Here is an 18,747-nt window from a genome sequence, read left to right as displayed (position 1 = left end):
CCCATTAGATACGTTTTTATCAAATCATGGCATTTTATTTGTACAGCGCTTTTCACAACACACATGAAACATCATTTCAAAGCAGCAACAGAAAAAGAAGCTCTAATATAGTAATGTATTCGAGTCATAATAGTGTGTTTAAATAAAAGCATTATTGTAAATTGTGCCTTTAAATAAATAATGAACGAAATAAATAAGTAAATTCTATATATTTAGACCCCCAGTGAGCAAGCTGAAGGTGATTTTGGCAAGGAACACAAAACTCTATAAGATGTTGGTTAATGTAGAAAAATAACCTTGGGGGAAACCAGGCTCACTGTAGGGGCCAGTTCCCATCTGGCTAACATCATGAATAAAATGCCAATATTAGTTATTTACTTGTAGTACAAGTCATGAGTTAAAATGAGTAAACTAAATAAGTGTTAGGGGCCAATGTTTAATATGAACTGTAAAATGAATGACCGAAGTCTTATAATGAATATTTATATAGTTTATTTAAGTGCTGAACTCTGGTCATTTGGATCTTTTGTATAGAAATATATTAAAAAAATTAACCCTCGTCCTCAATAATCTATAAAGATCAGACCTTCTCTATTACTGAATTTAGCAGCGACTGTACTTTAATCATTGGGGATATTATATCATCTTATCCTAATGGGCGTTAAGCAACACAATGTAAGCTGGTCGCTGTTATTTAAAATACACACAAAACAGGTCATAAAGGCAGTGAATAATTCATTGGGAAATTAATACAGTATAGTACAGTACAGTAATGTGGCCACTGCCTTGATCTGATTCACGCTAAGACAAATCAATTGGAAGTAATCAGCCAAATTGTTTGCATTATACAACCCATATAATCAGAACATTTGCAAATGATTTTTTTTTTTTTTTTATGTGTGGCCGTGGACCTTTATTGTGTGGGCGGGGAGCAAAAGCTTGGCCTAGACTACAATCAATGCCTTTCTATTGTTCTGTTTTAACAGTTAAATGTGAATGCTAATGTGAAATCCCCACTAGAGCTCCAGTAGAGTAATTATTGAGAACACTGAGTAATATTATATGAGATACATGTTTTATCACCAGCTATGTAGAGCATAGACAGTAATTTAAGTTATTGTGTTCTTAATAACAGATCAAAGATGAATCTGCTAATCAGTACTGTAAAGGATACGATCATTAAAACGTGTTTAGATTGAGAGATTTGCGGAAGTAGATTCATTTTTAAAAAATCATGACATGATATATTCAAACAAAGGTTTGGCAGCCCATTGCTTATAACCATTTTACCCATTTATATTTGAAAATAACCTTGAAATTGACCTTGAAATAAAGCCAAGCATCAGGTTTGCACACATTTCTTGAAAAGTAGAAGGAAATGTATCGATTTCATTTTCTGCTTTATTTCCTAAAATTCAGATCATAGCTTGGATTTGCTAAATTAGACTAGAATTGATCATGTTCTTGCAGCTTTAGAGGTCTTAGGTGGTTCAGTACTAGCAATGCATCCATGTAGAACCTACAGATGTCCTTCAGAGTTGTGTGCTGGGTTACAGCACTGACCAGCAGAAGGTGAATATTAAGGCAGTTGGACTTCAGCAGGAGAATTATTGAGGGCAGATTTATTAAGTAGCGTTCAGGTGGCATGAGAGAAAATACGGCTGTGTTAAATCATGCTACTGCTCCTGCCAAAATTATTATCCTATGTTAATACTTCCAGGAAGTGTGATTTGATAGCAATATAAAACTTTGAGCCATGACTATGTTTGAAAGCACATATTTGGACAACTATCACCAATAGTTCTTGTTAACAAAACATTTTCTCTTTTATTCATTTTCTCACATATTTGACTTGGATTATTTAACAATTAGGGTGCCAAAGTTAATGTGTTATCTTTTGAGATGAATCAAACGTGTTTAACACTGTTAGATTTAACACATTTACTTAAAGGGGTCATGACATGGTTTTTTTTATTGTATTATTATGTTCCCTTAGGTGCAGTTATAGTATTAATCTATTTTTTTTTAAGAAAAACTTTTAAAATCTAGTGATTTATGACCTTTTCCCACCCTGTTTCTCATCCTCTGATTCAAACAGTCTGTTTTGGGGGCGTTTTCCATTTAAGACTTCAGTGTTAACGCCCACTGTTATGATTGGCTAACGTCAGTGCCTATGTATCAATTATTGGCGCCCCAGCCAGAACAATATGCAAGTAAACTAAGTAAAAACACTGTGATTATTCATAATGAATGAAATTGCGCTTTAAAAAGTAGTTTAAAGTTTAAAATAGATTACTTACAGTTTGCGTCGTCGTTGTTCCCAGAATAGTCGGCACGGACTTATCTTTGAGCAACAGTTTTCTGGCAAAGCCAGCATCATATTGAGATTTGTTCTCAAAACAGTCATCCTTAAAATGTACAGAACAAACGCTTAAGTTAACACTGCCGTGACTGGGACGTCCGAAAAAAATAAACTGCATCCATTTTTCCCTGGCGTCTGGATCTTTCGGCAGCTTATTCAGAGGTTTTGTTTGACCACAGCCAGGAACAGCACATCTGTGTGGCATCGTAATTTTCCTGTGCACAAGTAGTCTCTGTCAGAGCTCGCTGTCCATCGACTGAACACTTGTGAGGTGCACGGCGATACGAAATGAGCGTAGTTGTCTTGCGCTGGAGGCGGTCATATGCAAACGCTGTTACGTCACTTCTAACCGACACGTCACTTCTAACCATGAATCCAGAACGAGCTGTATTTTGAGCTTGATTAAATAAATGATTCGTTTAGAATGGGGAGGACGTCTTAAAATATTAAACTTGCAGGACGTTTTAATGATACAAAGACCTCTTATATACCAAAAGATCAAGGCAAATTTGGTTTCTCATGTCATGACCCCTTTAATTTGACATTAGGTAAATTTCTGTTTCATTCAGTTTTGTGTAATTTTTTTTTTTTTAAAGTGACTTTCTACATACACACAGCGTTCCCATTCATTTATCAGTAAGTGAAGGAAAAAAGCCTTCTCGACATGTATGAAATACCATCTAAGTGTGAAAGCACGATCATTGGTACTAACATTACCGAGAAGACCTTTAAAAGTGTCTACTTTTGGGTTGATTGAAGAAAATAGAAGCATATTGGTTTTGAATGACATTAGGATGAGTAAATAATTTTCTTTTTTTGGGTGAACTATTCCTTTAAAACCGAATACACTGAGATTGAATTAATATACTTTGAGATGACTGTCCCGTGTTCTGATTTTAGCTTAGTGTTAAAAAAATATAAAAGTGGTTTATATTTTTAATTTGTTGATTGAAAAAGGGGGAAGGGAGACAAACGCTATTATGTGTTTAATGAAAATTGTATTGAAATTAATCAGCTGATGGCACAGTGGTCGTGGAGTGCGGTGGTCAGAATATCGTGGTGTTTGGTGTAATCCTGGATCAAGGGGAACCGCAATAGGAGCAAAACGTCCCCCTTGTTCTCTCAGATTAGCTCGTATGCCACCTGTCAACAGCCACCTGGACAACATCACAGTGACAACATATTCCATTTCTCTCTGCATAATTGAATGAAAAATTGGGACACATGGGAGAGTTTGGTGGGACTCGTATGAGCTGACGAAATGGGGCTCATGTCTGGTATAGTAAAACATATTCTGAGAAAGTCTGTATAAGACTCGAGCAGTTACAGAAAAAGCAATAAAAACATTGCATCCTGACTGCCCATGAGTTCATGTCTCTATTGTTTTCAGCTGAACTGCATAATGAGGAAAGCATAGTCAACCTAATGTGTGTGTTTCTTTGTGCATGCCTTTTTATGTGGGCATGCGTTTATGTGTGTAAATGCTGATGAACGATCAATTTTCCTACAAAGATTTCAAAAGTTGCACTGCCACTAGCTGTAATTAAGTGATCGTAACCTGTTATTATAGTCAATATAGAGTATATTATGCACTACCTTGAGGACTTAAAATATTTTTACAAATTCAGAGGCTGATGTTGTCAAAGTTAGTAGAACGTACAATTTCAGTGGCACGATCAGAAATTAGAGCATGTCACATGTTACATTGAGCTTAATGAGCTTAACACCATAGAGCATGTTTTTAATTTCAAAGGCCTGATTAACGAGTGCTACTTTCAAACAATGAACTAGGCTCAAAACAACATGCTTTCTATGAACAGGGTTCCCACCCACAGTCATGGCAAACCTGAAAATAACAGGGAATTGTGGTTGCCAGATCTCAAAATATCATGGACATTTGCATAGGAACTATTATTTTTTTCTTGTTATGCTCAGCTCTAAAATATTTAATCTTTACAAAATGATTTTTCTCTCTGTCATGCAATATTTCTTTCTTTTCATCCTTTACTTTCTGCCAGTCTTTTCTCTCTCTCTCTCCCGTCTTTCTCCTCCTCCTCTCTTTTTGTGCATTTTCTTATGAAAACAACATGAGGCACGAACAGTGGAGAGTGAATCCCTGAGCCGCTGCCTCTAATTAATCCACTCCCTTTCTTGCACGGCAGCGCTAGCCACACACGCTCAGTCCATCAGATTGAAATTCATAACTTAATTGAGGTCAGAGCCTAGAGCCGAGAGAACAAAAGGCCCTGGCGAGGACCAGGTAGATCAATAGTGATTAATATCTGCCTAGGCTACTAGTAGTTCATGGTGAGGAATGGTTTGGGACAGAGGAAGGAGGCTGTTTATTTATAGGTAATTTAGTAATGTTGTGGAAATTGTGCCACAGGTTTGTGATTAAAGTTCGTAAAGGTGAAATGTATAATTTCTGGGCCTATAGAGTCGGAATTGCAAAAATAATGACTGTTTAATACCATTTCTTGAGCTAGTGATGCTATGTTGGGCTTGTCGGTATGCTCAAACCAAACTAATAAATGTTTTAATAGTGCCATCGAATAGCATATTAAAGGAAGCGTTCCCCCAAAAATGAAAATTATCTCATAATTGACTCACCCTCATGCCATCCCATATGTGTAAGACTTTCTTTCTTCTGCAGAACACAAACAATGATTTTTAGAAACATATCTCAGCTATGTAGGTCCATACAATGCGAATTGTGGCATGATGTCATGAGCAATGCTAAGATAATGAGTTCAATTCCAAGGGAACACACACACACACACAAAAAAAACCTGTTACAATGGATAACTTGAATGCAATGTAAGTCACTTGGAATAAATGCGTCGGCCAAATGCATAAATGTAAATGTACATCCAGTGGTTTAATCCATGTCTTCAGAAGCGATATTATAGGTGTGTGTGAAAAAGAGATCAATATTCAAGTCCTTTTTCACTTTAAATCTCCACTTTCACTTTACATTCTCACATTCTTTGTGCATATTGCCACCCACTGGGCAGGAAGGATAATTTATAGTAATAAAGGACTTAAATATTGATCTGCTCCTCACCCACAACAAATCGCATCTGAAGACACAGATTTAACCATTGGAGTCATATGGATTACTTTTATGCTACCTTTATGTGCTTTTTGGAGCTTCCAAATTTTGGTACCCATTCACTTTCTTTGTATGGACCAACAGAGCTGAAATGTTCTTCTAAAAATCATAATTTGTGTTCTGCTGAAGAAAGAAAGTCATACACATCTGGGATGGGATGAGAGTGAGTGAATGATAAGAGAATATTCATTTTTGAGTGAAATATTTTTTCAAGATCTTATTGAAGAAGGTATTTTAACATCGGAGGAAAAAAAAAAAACACTTCAGCTTTAATATTTTCAGTTGGACAGCCTGAAAATAAGGGTGAAATAATGGACAGGTTAATTGTAAATTGTAAACCTTGATATATATATTTGATTAATGATGCTGTCATTTTCCAACAGTTAGTAATAACATATACTGTATTTTTAGTAGTTATGATTGTAATATTGGCGTGTTTGAGTAGACAATGGATATTCTTGTCAACAAACAGTTTAAGGACTTTTAGAGAATGCACACGTTCTTGCTACACACTTTCTTAACCCCAGCAGCTGTTTATTATTCCTTGTTGAGAACATTCTTGCACATTCAGGTCCTTCTGTTGCTGCCACAGTCCCACTATAACAAATGGCCCCATCCTCCATGTCATAACAAATACACCAGGCAATCTGTCATAAGATTGGCAAAGAGAGGCATCCAATCGCAAGCTGCATGAGAATGGTGCTGTTCTGTTTTGTGGTGGGTGGGGTCACACACCTGAGGGTCACACAGTTACAACTCATTCTGATCTGGGACTAGTATTTGCTAATACAAACAGTAGACATAATCATGAAAGGGTGCACACTGAAACATATCTTAAAGTAGCTGTAAAGGGTTTTGCTGAGAAACAACATCCAGATACCAGATAAGTTATTGATCATGCTTTCCCTTGTTGCGATTGTTGAGGAACATAGGCTAACATTAGGAAATCTGTTTCATTATGAGATTTCAGATTGCTCAGATTGGTTTGCTTCATGGAAAAAACAATTCACCAGTGTTCACCGAAGTCCCTGCTCTGCTTTTTGTGTTCGTAAAACACATTTTTTTAGTTAAACACTATGGTTTTATTGTTTCCGATTAGGTTAAATAGATTGCTTGATCAAATGTAATTTTGTAGTTTTCTAATCAGAGTTTTTGTTTGCAAATTATATTATCAGCGTATCAATTTGAGTAAAAAGTTTAATTTAAATTATTTAATTTTTTTTTGCATTCCCCAACTTTTGCTTTATTGACAGCATGCACCCGAGCTAGCATGGACTGACATGGAAGTTTTTGCAAAACCTGATGATCCATCTTATCACAGCATGATTTTTGTTTAACTGTTGAATGTTCATCAGTTAACATCAAACAAATTTGATTAGTGACCAAAAATAGTGCAGAATCTTAAAGGGAGAGTTTAACAAAAAATAAAAATTATCTCATAATTTACTCACCCTCATGCTATCCCAGATGTGTATGATTTTCTGTCTTCTGCAGAACACAAACAAAGATTTTTAGAAAAATATCTCAGCTCTGTATGTCCTTTCAGTGCAAGTGGATTGTGGCCAGAAATCTGAAGCTCCAAAACATAAATGCAGCATAGAAATAATCCATAAGATTCCAGTGGTTAAATCTATATCTTCAGAAGCGGTGTGATAGGTGTGTTGAGAAACGGATTAATATTCAAGTCCTTTTTATTATAAATCTCCACTTTCACTTTCACATCTGAAATTCACATTGGTGCCTGTTTAGTTTCACTCAAAGTGAAAGGGGAGATTTAAAGTAAAAAGGGACTTCAATATTGATCTCTTTCTTATCCAACCTATTATATCGGTTTTGATATGGATTGAACCACTGGATTCTTATGGATTAATTTGATGCTGCTTTTATCTGCTTTTTGGACCTTTCACTTTCATTAAAAGGACAAACAGAGCTGAGATATTCTTCTGCAGATGAAAGAAATTCATACACATATGGGATTGCATTGAGGTGAATAAATGATGATAGAATTTAGATTTTTGTGTCCCTTTTCCACTATCCCTTTCAATATTTCATATTTTTTCTTTGTTTGTTTCCTGGAGTAGATTAGATTTTGTATTCAAGATTTTCAGTGTGGTTTTAGACTTTTTGCAAACTGATGACATCAAATGTTTGGCTGTTTATGGTTCCAACATTACCAACCTCACATTTGTTTCCCCTCAAAATGTTCCATTCAGCTTTACAAACACTTTGAATTGGCTCAACCTAATCATTTAAAGAATTCATTCAGGAACGAATCACTACACAGAGACGCAAAGAGCGATCAAATATGAGAGAAAAACTAAATAATTTGAATGTGTTACATACTATGCAGCCATACTTTACAAATGAATCAGAGGATGCTTAACTGCATCATCTTTACGTCAGCAATGTTTGCAAACAGTGCATCACTAAGCTGAAGATCAGTGACTCAACAGTGTCTCATTCCAGCCGCAGGCAGCTAAACTCCTGATGAAAAGCTTCTCCAGAACCATCTGTTTCTCCCTCTTTCTGCCACAATACGTATACTCAACAGTTTTCTTCCTATTTTCAAACCATCCACATAAATTGTGAGGGACATTAAAGCTGTCCACAGCTATGTGTGCTGAGAAAGACAGAGAGTGTGAGTGAGTGAACGTATTTCCCAGCAGGGGCATAACTTGCCCTGTGGTTTATTAGTCCCCCCTCCCACAGCGATTTAGCTGTGCCTGCAACATTGATTTTCATATTAGAGCGGTTTATGCATTTATTTATTTTATGTATTTCTTTTTGAACGGCTCTGATGATCCTGGGCTTTCCCATGGTAATTCTCTGCCACTCTTGGCCCATGTGAAATTTCTTAATGGATCCTAAGACGTCCCCTGGGATGGACACTGAGACACTGACAGAGAAAGATGATGGGGGCGGGACTGAATCCATGAATGTGTTTTTTGTATTAATTTGCTCTTCTTAAATGATCTGGGTTTAACCATGGACTGTCAATGGGAGCAAAGAGTCACTAATTCATAAAGAACAAAAGCAAAACAAATCTTTAATGTGGTTGTAGGAAGGTCTGATAGCTAATTATGCAGCTGATTATCATACATGTGCTGATGTGCATTAGAGAGAAGAGAGGCGAGTGCTGCTCAATTCAAGGATTGACTGTAAAAGAAAAAAAATCAATCAGTTGTGCTGGAACTAATCAATCTCCTTCTGAATAGAACAGGCAACTTAAGCAGCCCGTCCTCCGTAGGTGTTTCCTTGGAAACAATGTGTCTACCTCTCTCTACTGTACCTCTATATGTCTAATTCCATTCTATTTTGTACTTTTAGAGCTAAGGCACAAAAACCAGCTAAATAATATAAAAATAAACGCTTGGCAAAAATATTGTTCTGTTCATATTTTTATGAACTACTTGTAGCCTTGGCAGATATTTATCACTATTGATCTACCTGGTCCTCGCCGGCAATTATGCGCTCTATTGCAAGAATGTAACACAATATTCAAGGTTGTGAGGGGACAAAAGATAAACTTTCACTGAAAAACCCATATTGAATATGAGGGACTCAATGTGTTGGTTATGGCCCTGCTGTATCCTCTATATATCCAAGTCTCAATTGACTATAAATTTACACAGAAAAGTTTATAAGCGATTTTATCACAGTAAAATCATGTTAACATGCATGTTGTTTATGTCTTTTTGCTATACACATAATTGTTCAAAATGACTTCTTTTGAGTTTTTTTGAAGATGATGCAATAAAGTCTACAGGCTGACCTAAGCTTTACAGGGGGTTCTGAGAAAGGAGTTTGTCAAGGACATTTTGGGTTTAAGTGATATGCACAGACAGGCTAACCCTCGCACATACTGGCTGGCAAGGTTAATACACTGCACACAAAGGTGAAATGAATTCAGTTAAGAGTGGCCCACGCTACTGATCCTTTTAACACGGCTCTCCCAGCAAAAAGTACCCTTGTGTGCACATGCATACACACAAGCATAACTGTTTCCCCTTTGTAACAAAAGCGTCTTTAGTTTAATTTATGCAAAAGAAAAAGATCTACTTATGGACCCTTTTCCCTGACCAACATATTCTCTTGACAGCTCGTAATGGTATAACTGTACGAGATGGCGATATTGTATGTCTTTTATTCCCATAGAGACCAACCAATCAGCAAACAGAATTTCAAATGAATACTATTCAGGCATCAAATTTTAGCTAGAGTCCTATACCAACACACGTTAGTGAACAAATTTGGTTCCTCATTCCATATTTTTTTGCAATACTGATGTAATGTCAGTAAACTGTAAAACACTTCCCTCGTCTCATTCCAAACCCAGACGTTTTCTTCCAGCCTGATCTTGTGAAAATTGCATGACTGGCAACATTTTTGCAAAGTGAAATGACAATGTTCATTACAAGTTTCGCTGCAATGTCCACTGAGGGGCACTCAAAGCAAGTTTAATGTTCTCCCAAAATGATGAGGTTTTTAAGTTTAATGCTCTATGAAGAAAAAAATAATGTACCCTACCCTAACTGCTACATCTAAACCTAACTGATAGTGTCATAAAAGCAAATCTGAGGTAAACAAAACAGACAGTGCTTTGCTGCAGGAGGGACTGGTGCACTTCACAAAATAGATGGCATTATGAGGAAGGAATATTATGTATATTATATATAAAACACACATTATTTTTATTTCATGTATATTTTGTATTTCTATACTTTGTGTTATATTACCCTGGCATTAAAACACAGCTACAATGAGGTTTCAAATACACCCACTGAGGGAGTGATAGTAAATTTGGCATCTTTTTCATCTGACTGCCATAATCCATTCTTCTTTCTATCTTTTTCCTAATTTTGAAAGTTGTGGAAACACCAATAGTGGGTTTTTTCTTTTGCTGTGGGAGCAAATGGGAAGGCTCTATAGAAGGATCTCCAGCCATAGTTTACTTCCGTTCCAATCCCAAATAATCTAAAAGAAGTAATATATTGGGCAGTTAAATACTGTACTTTTGAGAATTTGATCCTGATGTTCTACTCTATCAAAACTATTTTAAACAGTTTGTTGCTGACACTTTAATAATTCGTTTGCATTCTGCTTTCATGAGCTCATATTAATTGAGAAACTTCAAGGAATATTTGTACATTCAAAAAATATATATTTTCATGCCCTTAAAAATAAACTAGTGACAGTTATTGGACCTAAGATATACACCTACCTTTAAACATATAAGATTTAATCTAAAATCTCGATGTTGATATAAAATATCAACACTTTACACATCAGTTACTCGTGTACAGTATGTTGCTTTCTGTCTCTGGTGTTGCGATTATGCATATCAGCCGAAGAACTGCATTTTCTACACGCTTTAGTAATGGCACCTGCATATCATAAGTGTATCTGCATATGAATGCTTTGTGGTTGTATCGATTCACCCCTCTGTGTATCCCTCTTCTCTCTCTTCCCTATCTCCTGTCTACTGCCAGGATTTAAAAAAACTCTGTGCTCCCTGCCATACAGTGATCATAAATCATAATTGCATATGCATTTTTTCCCCATTTGTTTAATGTTTCTGTTCTGAACAGCTGAGTGAATGAAAACGAGTGAGATAAAGAGATAAAGAAAAAAGGTTGTTCCTGGTAGAGAGTTAGTTGTACTAGAAAATGGCGTTAAGTGATAAAGCTGCGACAGTGGCCACCGGCACACCTACCATATGCCACGAGGAGCTCACGGGTTGTGCTGTTATGAAAACATGAAAGCTTTTAGTGGCCTGGTGGGCAGAGAATGTATGCCAGCCCCCTTTGAAGCAACAGCAGCCTACACAGATGGTACAACCGGCTAGGCTCTGTCACAAACACTGCTGATCTGTTTGGTTGAGAGGGGATATCTCAGTATTTTCCCACATCTTCACTTCTTTTTAGCCTACCTCTTTAGCCTAATACACTCCTTATTTCAGATCTTTTATATCATATTCTATTATTACTCTCCTACTTTCTGTTTCCTTGAAGTCTTCCTGTTTAGGCTCATTTGATTGGACAACGGTCCCTGGATGTTTGAATCCATAGAATGTTAGTTATGTGCAAAGAGAAATGTTCTGATAGAGTTTTAAGTGTGCACTGATGCCCATGGCATAATTTCCATACATATACAATTTGAAAACAAAGTTCAGTTGTACTCTATTATTGCTTTTGAGAGTGAAAGGATCTATGGATGTACATTAGAGTGGCCCCAAAAAGTATATGGCACACTTAAAAACACATGAAAGATAGCACAAGTACAATTTTCTAGCAAAGCATAAGATCGTAACGTCTCATAAAAATGCATTTGTTAGGTTTATTGTATTTAAAACAAATTGCCTAATACACTGTTCAAAAATTAGGCCTATTTGGACACTTTCTGGTTGTCATATGATTGTGGAACATGTCCATTCTTAATGTGATAAGCCACACCTGTCATCGTCTGTTTTCGAATTAATTTGATACTGTATTTTGATAATGTAATGACATTCATACCCTTTAAGTGTGGTATACTGTAAGTGCCCAAAGGCTTTTTTTGGGGCCATTGTATATACATTTTTATTTTTCCCCTTTGATTGAAATGCATGTTAAAATGCATACGACCATCATCACGTCTAGAGTGGCATGTGAACTGGTTTTCTTCATGAATCTAATACATATCCTGGTTTTCTCAGTGGTTTCATGTTGGTGTCTTAATGTTAGTAGGTCACAGGGATATCTGTGTTTTGTACAGTGCAGGGTAAACCTACAGATCTAGTACATGCCACCAGAATTTCCCAATTAGGGTGGAGTGAACACCCTTAGGAAAAAATGCTACGCTGGCTTCTTACCTGCCTTTCCGCTTCTTCTTTTAAAGCCAAATAGAGGACAATCCAATTTATCCCTGATTCCATCAGACTGCTTTCGAGACATTAGTCTCTGACCCCCGTACATACACACACAAATACATGCATGTATAAGCATGTACTCAGGCATGCATACATGAACCCACATACGCTCACATACATACATACACTGTCATGCAGCAAATGCTCCATTTAATAACATCAAATTTCTAATTATTTGCAACATGGAAAAATTATCCTGAACATTCAAATTTTTGCATGCATGACACTGGAGTTTCAGTAATAGTAAGCTCGTCTGAATGGTACCTAAAACTATACGATTACATTTTCTGAAGGAAATGTAAGTGGTGTTTTACCATGCAAAACTCGACACTATGATGCTAGGTCCTAAGGTGTTCTGAGTGGTTATTGTGTTATGTTGTTGCTAGGGTGTCCTTTGTGGTTGCTCACCACCCCAATCTACTCTTGATATTTTGATCTCTAGATATGCCTCCTTCAATGTAAGTGTGTGGAATTTTTTCACCTGTTTTATCATCCGCCAAGTGAAATATGCCAGTCTGATCACTTAGAGTAATAAAAAATCTCTCCTCAACATGCTGCAGGATTTGAAATATCATGCATGAAAGTTTAATACTTGGGGTTAGGGATCTGAATAAAGCAACAAAGGAGTTGCCTTAGCAAGCACCAATAATTAAAGTTTATTTTAATAATAATCCATTTCTGAGTTCCAATAGCAGTTTATATGATGTTCAGCCTGTTTGTATCTTCTATCCTCAGGGCTCTCGCTGTGAAACAGAGTATATGGCCAGAGTACATGTTGCTGGCACACAAGATTAGTAAAAGGAGATTATGTTTAGTAAAGCCTTTACTGTTTAATTATGGCTGTATGTATTTATGTGCATCTCCATCCCCTGTGTCGACCATTCACATAAACATCTGCCACTATTATTCTATTGAGAGAGATCATTTCACAAGTGCGTGTCATTATTAATTATTTTATTAATGGGTTCATATACTAGATTCTAGATTCATATACAGATTTAATGTAGTGGGAGTTTGAGATGTGTCCCTTACAAAAATGTACCATTGTAGTGCAGTTTTTGCCAAAATACCATAGTCGCTACAGTTTTTAGAACTGTAAAATGATAGAAAATTAATATGGGATCTACTTCAAGCAGTGGAAGGAGATGTCAGTGGTGGCTAATAGCAAGTTACCGCTGTTTTAAGTTACCATGATGAATGTTTGGAAGTGTTGTCTCAGACATACGACCACATTTTAGTGTCAAGTTTAAAAAAAAAAGAGTAAAGTTGTAATATTTTGAGAATAAAGTCAGAATTACTGGAATAAAATTGTAGCATTATGAGAATAAAATTATAATATTTTGAGAATAAAGTTACAATTATTAGAATAAAGTCATAAAATGATCAGAATAAAGTCATAATATTTTGAGAGTAAAGTCGTAGCATCACGAGATTAATGTTGAAATATTTTGATGATAAAGTAAAAATCAAGAGAATAAAGTCGTAGCATTGAGAATAAAGTCATAATATTTTGAGAATAGTCAAAATTATGAAAATAAAGTCAGAATTATGAGAATAAAGTAGTATTTTCTGTGAATAAAGTAGAACATTTTGTGAAAAATATCACAATATTAAACAGCGTGTAAACCTTCCCACAAATTCAGCTCTGTTAACTTGACAACAAAGTTGCATAGCCAATGTTATCTTGCTGGTTAGTGGCGTTTACTGTATCCAAAGACCCAGACGCTCCACTTTCTTTACGACTTATTCTCAAAATATTATAGCTTTAATTTCATAATAAAACGACTTTATTCTCGTAATTTTTACTTTACTTTCAAAATATTATGACTTATTTCATAATGATATGGTTTTATCCTTGCAATTTTGTCTTTTTCTCAAAATATGAGGGTGCATTTCAATCTTAAAGTACATTCCCCCCAGTGTTTTATTATTTGAATGACCACTAATCCTGGACTCTCCATTCTGTTCTGGTAGAAGTAAATGGATCAGAAAGGGTAAGGAGAGAGACGGCATTAGTATTCTGTTCGTCTAGTGATATTTTAACTGGCTAATCCAATCAGAGAGCCCCTGAAGTCGCTCTTGCGCCTCTCTGTGAACAATAGCATTTGACTCTGGGAACGTTTGAGAGCCCTGGCCCTGGTGTGATGAAGATTTTTGCATTCAGAACAATGAGATCCAGCTCCTGATTGACAGATCAGGTGTCTGCTTTAGCTGACTGTTGTAAGGCAGAAATTTCATTCGGATGCTGCTAAAAATATAGAATATTTTGGATGAAAAGCTTTGTTCCTAGACCTAGTGCCTACCTAGACTGCAATTTAAGACATCATTAGCACTCTTCTGGCACAAAGACAATCCCAAAAAGTAGACAGCAAAATGAAACTACCATCTCCACTTCCACTAAACAAATATTGTTAACACCTAACAATAAAGTTCCATCCGTTAACATTAGTTAATGCATTAGGTGTCATGAAATAACAACAAACTATATATTTTTTATACAGCATTTATTAATCTTAATAATGTTAGTTAATAAAAATAAAATTGTTCATTGTTAGTTCATGTTAGTTCATAGTGCATTAACTAATCTAACGTTAACAAACAACTTTTTATTTTAAAAATGTATTACTGAATGTTGAAATTAACAGTAATCAAGATTAATAAATGCTGTAGAAGTATTGTTCATTTGTTAACTTGTGTTAACAAATGGAGCCTTATTGTAAAGTGTTACCAAAATATTTCAGCCAAATATTTTGCACATTTCAATTTTATGACATATTTCCATGAAACAAAATCTTTAAATAATATACATTATCATAAATTAAGCATACATTTTAAGTATTTACATTTAATTAATTACTTCAATTCATAATATTTCATATCATATCAATTCATAATATGAACCTTTATAGAGTACTATAGAGTTACATTTTATTATAATTTGTCATACAATTTACAGAGCAAACAAAAGTTCACAAAGTAATTAAGTCACAACCCAACAAAATATAGCTACGACACAAATAAATAATGCTACAACACAACAAAATTCAGCAACAGGACAAACATTCCACAACACAATTAAATTTAGCCACAACAAAATCCAGCCACAACACAACAAAATTAAGCCACAACAAAATGAAGTCACAACACAAATAAATTAAGCCACAACACAAATAAATTAAGCCACAACACAAATAAATTAATTCACAAAAAAATTAAGCCACAACACAAATAAATTAAGTCACAACAAAATTAAGCCACAACACAACAAAATTAAACCACAACACAAATAAATTAAGCCACAACACAAATTAAGTCACAAAAAAATTAAGCCACAACACAAATAAATTAAGCCACAATACAAATAAATTAAGTCACAACAAAATTAAGCCACAACACAAATAAATTAAGCCAAAACACAATAAATTATGTCACAACAAATAGAAATTAAGCTACAACACAAATAAATTAAGCCACAATAGAATTCAATTAAGCCATGTGAATTGTTTTAAGCAAAAACTCCTAGCTAGAAACTCCTGGTGTTAAGATAAAATTCTTTGTGAATATGGGCCCTGATTTCATGTGTAGTTGTGTTCTGAAATGTGTCTGATCGCAATTCATGACTCACACGTCACATTCTCAGTGTTGCCACAGAGGTTGTTATAATGGACATTAGCATAAACTATCTTCTTTTATTGTCAGGTTTTTCTTTCAGGCAAAAAGTGTCATGATGACGGAGCAACAGTTTGAAGAAAATCTTATTGAGCATATCAGTATGTTTGTAGCAACTTACCTAAATAATAACACATTTGTTTTAATGGCAAAGTCTATCACACCTTTGCGTGACAAAGTTTATTACTCCCAGACCAACACAGTTTACCTGCACAGTAAATCCACTCTACAGAATGAACTGCAGTATAAGTGAAAGTCTTTAATGTGGGTTAATGATATTGTCTATGGATGATAATACAGGCTGATGTTGTGTCAAGGGGGCAAGCGTACAATATGCCGTAAAACTCACTCTGTTCTTATTGCGTTCTGATTATATTCACCAAACAAATAGCAAAAGCAATAATGCAGTTCGTCATCATTATGAGGATGAAAAGCCACAGTGAATTGGCATTTAAAATATAATTTAGCCTTACATTGCGTGTCATTCGCAGAACGTCCCAACCCCTCACACACACACACACACACACACGGAATATAGCATTCCACTAGTTTTACAGTTAAAGTCAGAAGTTTACATACACTTAGGTTGAAGTCATTAAAACAGACAGATTTTTTCACATTTAATTGACTATATCACAATTCCAGTGTGCCAGAAGTTTATATACACTAAGTTAACTGTGCCTTTAAGCAGCTTGGAAAATTCCAGAAAATTATGTCAAGCCTTTAGGGAAAGCCAAGTAGCTAAATTAGCCAATTAGCTTATTGGAGTCAATTGGAGGTGTACCTCTGGATGTATTTTAAGGCCTACCTTCAAACTCGGTGCCTCTTGGCTTGACATCGTGGAAAAAACTAAATAAATCTTACAAAAACCAAAAAAATCTTACAAAAAAAAATTGTGGACCTCCATATGTCTGGTTCTGAAGGTACCACGTTCATCTGGACAAACAATGGTACGCAATTATAAACACCATGGGACCACGCAGCCATCATACAGCTCAGGAAGGAGACACATTCTGTCTCCTAGAAATGAATGTAGTTTGGTGCAAATAGTGCAACTCAATCCCAGAACAGCAGAGGACCTGCTGGAGGAAACAGGTAGACAAGTATCTATATCCACAATAAAACAAGTCCTATATCGACATAACCTGAAAGGCTGCTAAGCAAGGAAGAAGCCACTGCTCCAAAACTGCAATAAAAAGCCAGACTACAGTTTGCAAGTGCACATGCGGACAAAGATCTTCCTTTTTGGATAAATGTCCTCTGGTCTGATTAATCAAAAATGTAACTGTTTACCCATAATGACCATTGTTATGTTTGGAGGAAAAAGGGTGAGGCTTACATGCCGAAGAACACCATCCCAACCGTGAAGCATGGGGGTGGCAGCATCTTGTTGAGGGGGTGCATTGCTGCAGGAGGGACTGGTTCACTTCACAAAATAGATGGCATCATGAGGAAGGAAAATTATGTGGATATATTTAAGCAACATCTCAAGATATCAGCCAGGAAGTAAAAGCTCGGTCACAGTTGTGTCTTCCAAATGGTCAATGACCCGAAGCATACCTCCAAAGTTGTGTCAAATTGGCTTAAGGACAACAAAGTCAAGGTATTGGAGTGGCCATCACAAAGCCCTGACCTCAATCTGACCTCAACCCTCAAGGTGGGTATGGGGTCGTGTATCTGTCTGTGGGAGAGGGAGAGCGGTAAGGCTCATCACCTGGGCTGTCATTATCTCTTAACACCTGTGTCTTTTTATAGTGATTGCAGAGGGAGACCTGAAAAGGCCTACAGACACATCAGTATGCAGAGAGAGAAAAGAGAGAAACTGTTTGTGCATGTGTGTCAGAATTATGACTCGTTTGTATGTATACTTGGCCACTAAGAGCCCTTTTTGTTCAAGTTTTTGTGAGTGATGCTGAAGACTTTGACAGTTCGGTGCCTCCTGACTTCTTTGCTCAGATTACGAACTTGTTACAGAGGCCTACAAACCTGACTCAGGTACTCCAGTTTTGTCTGGAGGAATGGGCCAAAAGAGAAGCTTGTGGAAGTCTAGCCAAAACGTTCGACCCAAGTTAAACTATTTAAAAGCAATGCTACCAAATACTAACAAAGTGTATGTAAACTTCTGACCCATTGGGAATGTGATGAAAGAAATACAAGCTGAAATAAATAATTCTCTCTACTATACTATTATCCTGACATTTCACATTCTTAAAATAAAGTAGTGATCCTAACTGACCTGAGACAGGGAATTCTTTCTACGATTAAATGACAGGAATTGTGAAAAACTGAGTTTAAATGTATTTGGCTAAGGTGTATGTAAACTTCTGACTCTCACAATCCTTAATCCTTGCCCTAAATATGGCTTTCTCTGCATCGTACCTCTGCTGCACACATAGACCAAGCTGTGTTGCAATTTGTCACAAGCACAACAGGCAGATTGTGTCCTATTGTACAAGAATGATGCCCGTGGACCCCGTGGCTAATACATCGGACATGGTCCCTACAGGGGGCAATGAATAGATCATCCCAGACTTTAAAGCATGATGGCACTCAGGGCCCCCCTTACAACATATTAAACTGGTTTATAAATCCACCCTAACATATACCTCTGGCTCCTTTGATCTTGGTTACTTGTTCAAAAGTCTGTTTTGGAGGTTAAAGGGTCTGATTGTGTGTCTGACAGTACAGTAAATCAAT

The 18,747-nt window shown here is 36.2% G+C and overlaps 1 protein-coding gene across 1 annotated transcript in view; it reads left to right on the top strand.

Moving 5' to 3' along the window:
• acbd6 (acyl-CoA binding domain containing 6) overlaps nucleotides 1-18,747 on the top strand; it is a 52,217-nt gene that overhangs the window by 21,337 nt on the left and 12,133 nt on the right. The gene's annotated exons all lie outside the window — the stretch shown is intronic.

The sequence above is a fragment of the Xyrauchen texanus genome, chromosome 27 (genome assembly GCF_025860055.1).
Source record: "Xyrauchen texanus isolate HMW12.3.18 chromosome 27, RBS_HiC_50CHRs, whole genome shotgun sequence".
NCBI lineage: Eukaryota > Metazoa > Chordata > Actinopteri > Cypriniformes > Catostomidae > Xyrauchen > Xyrauchen texanus.
The sequence above is the reverse complement of the archived record's forward strand: the minus strand, read 5'-3'. Positions and strand labels throughout refer to the sequence as shown.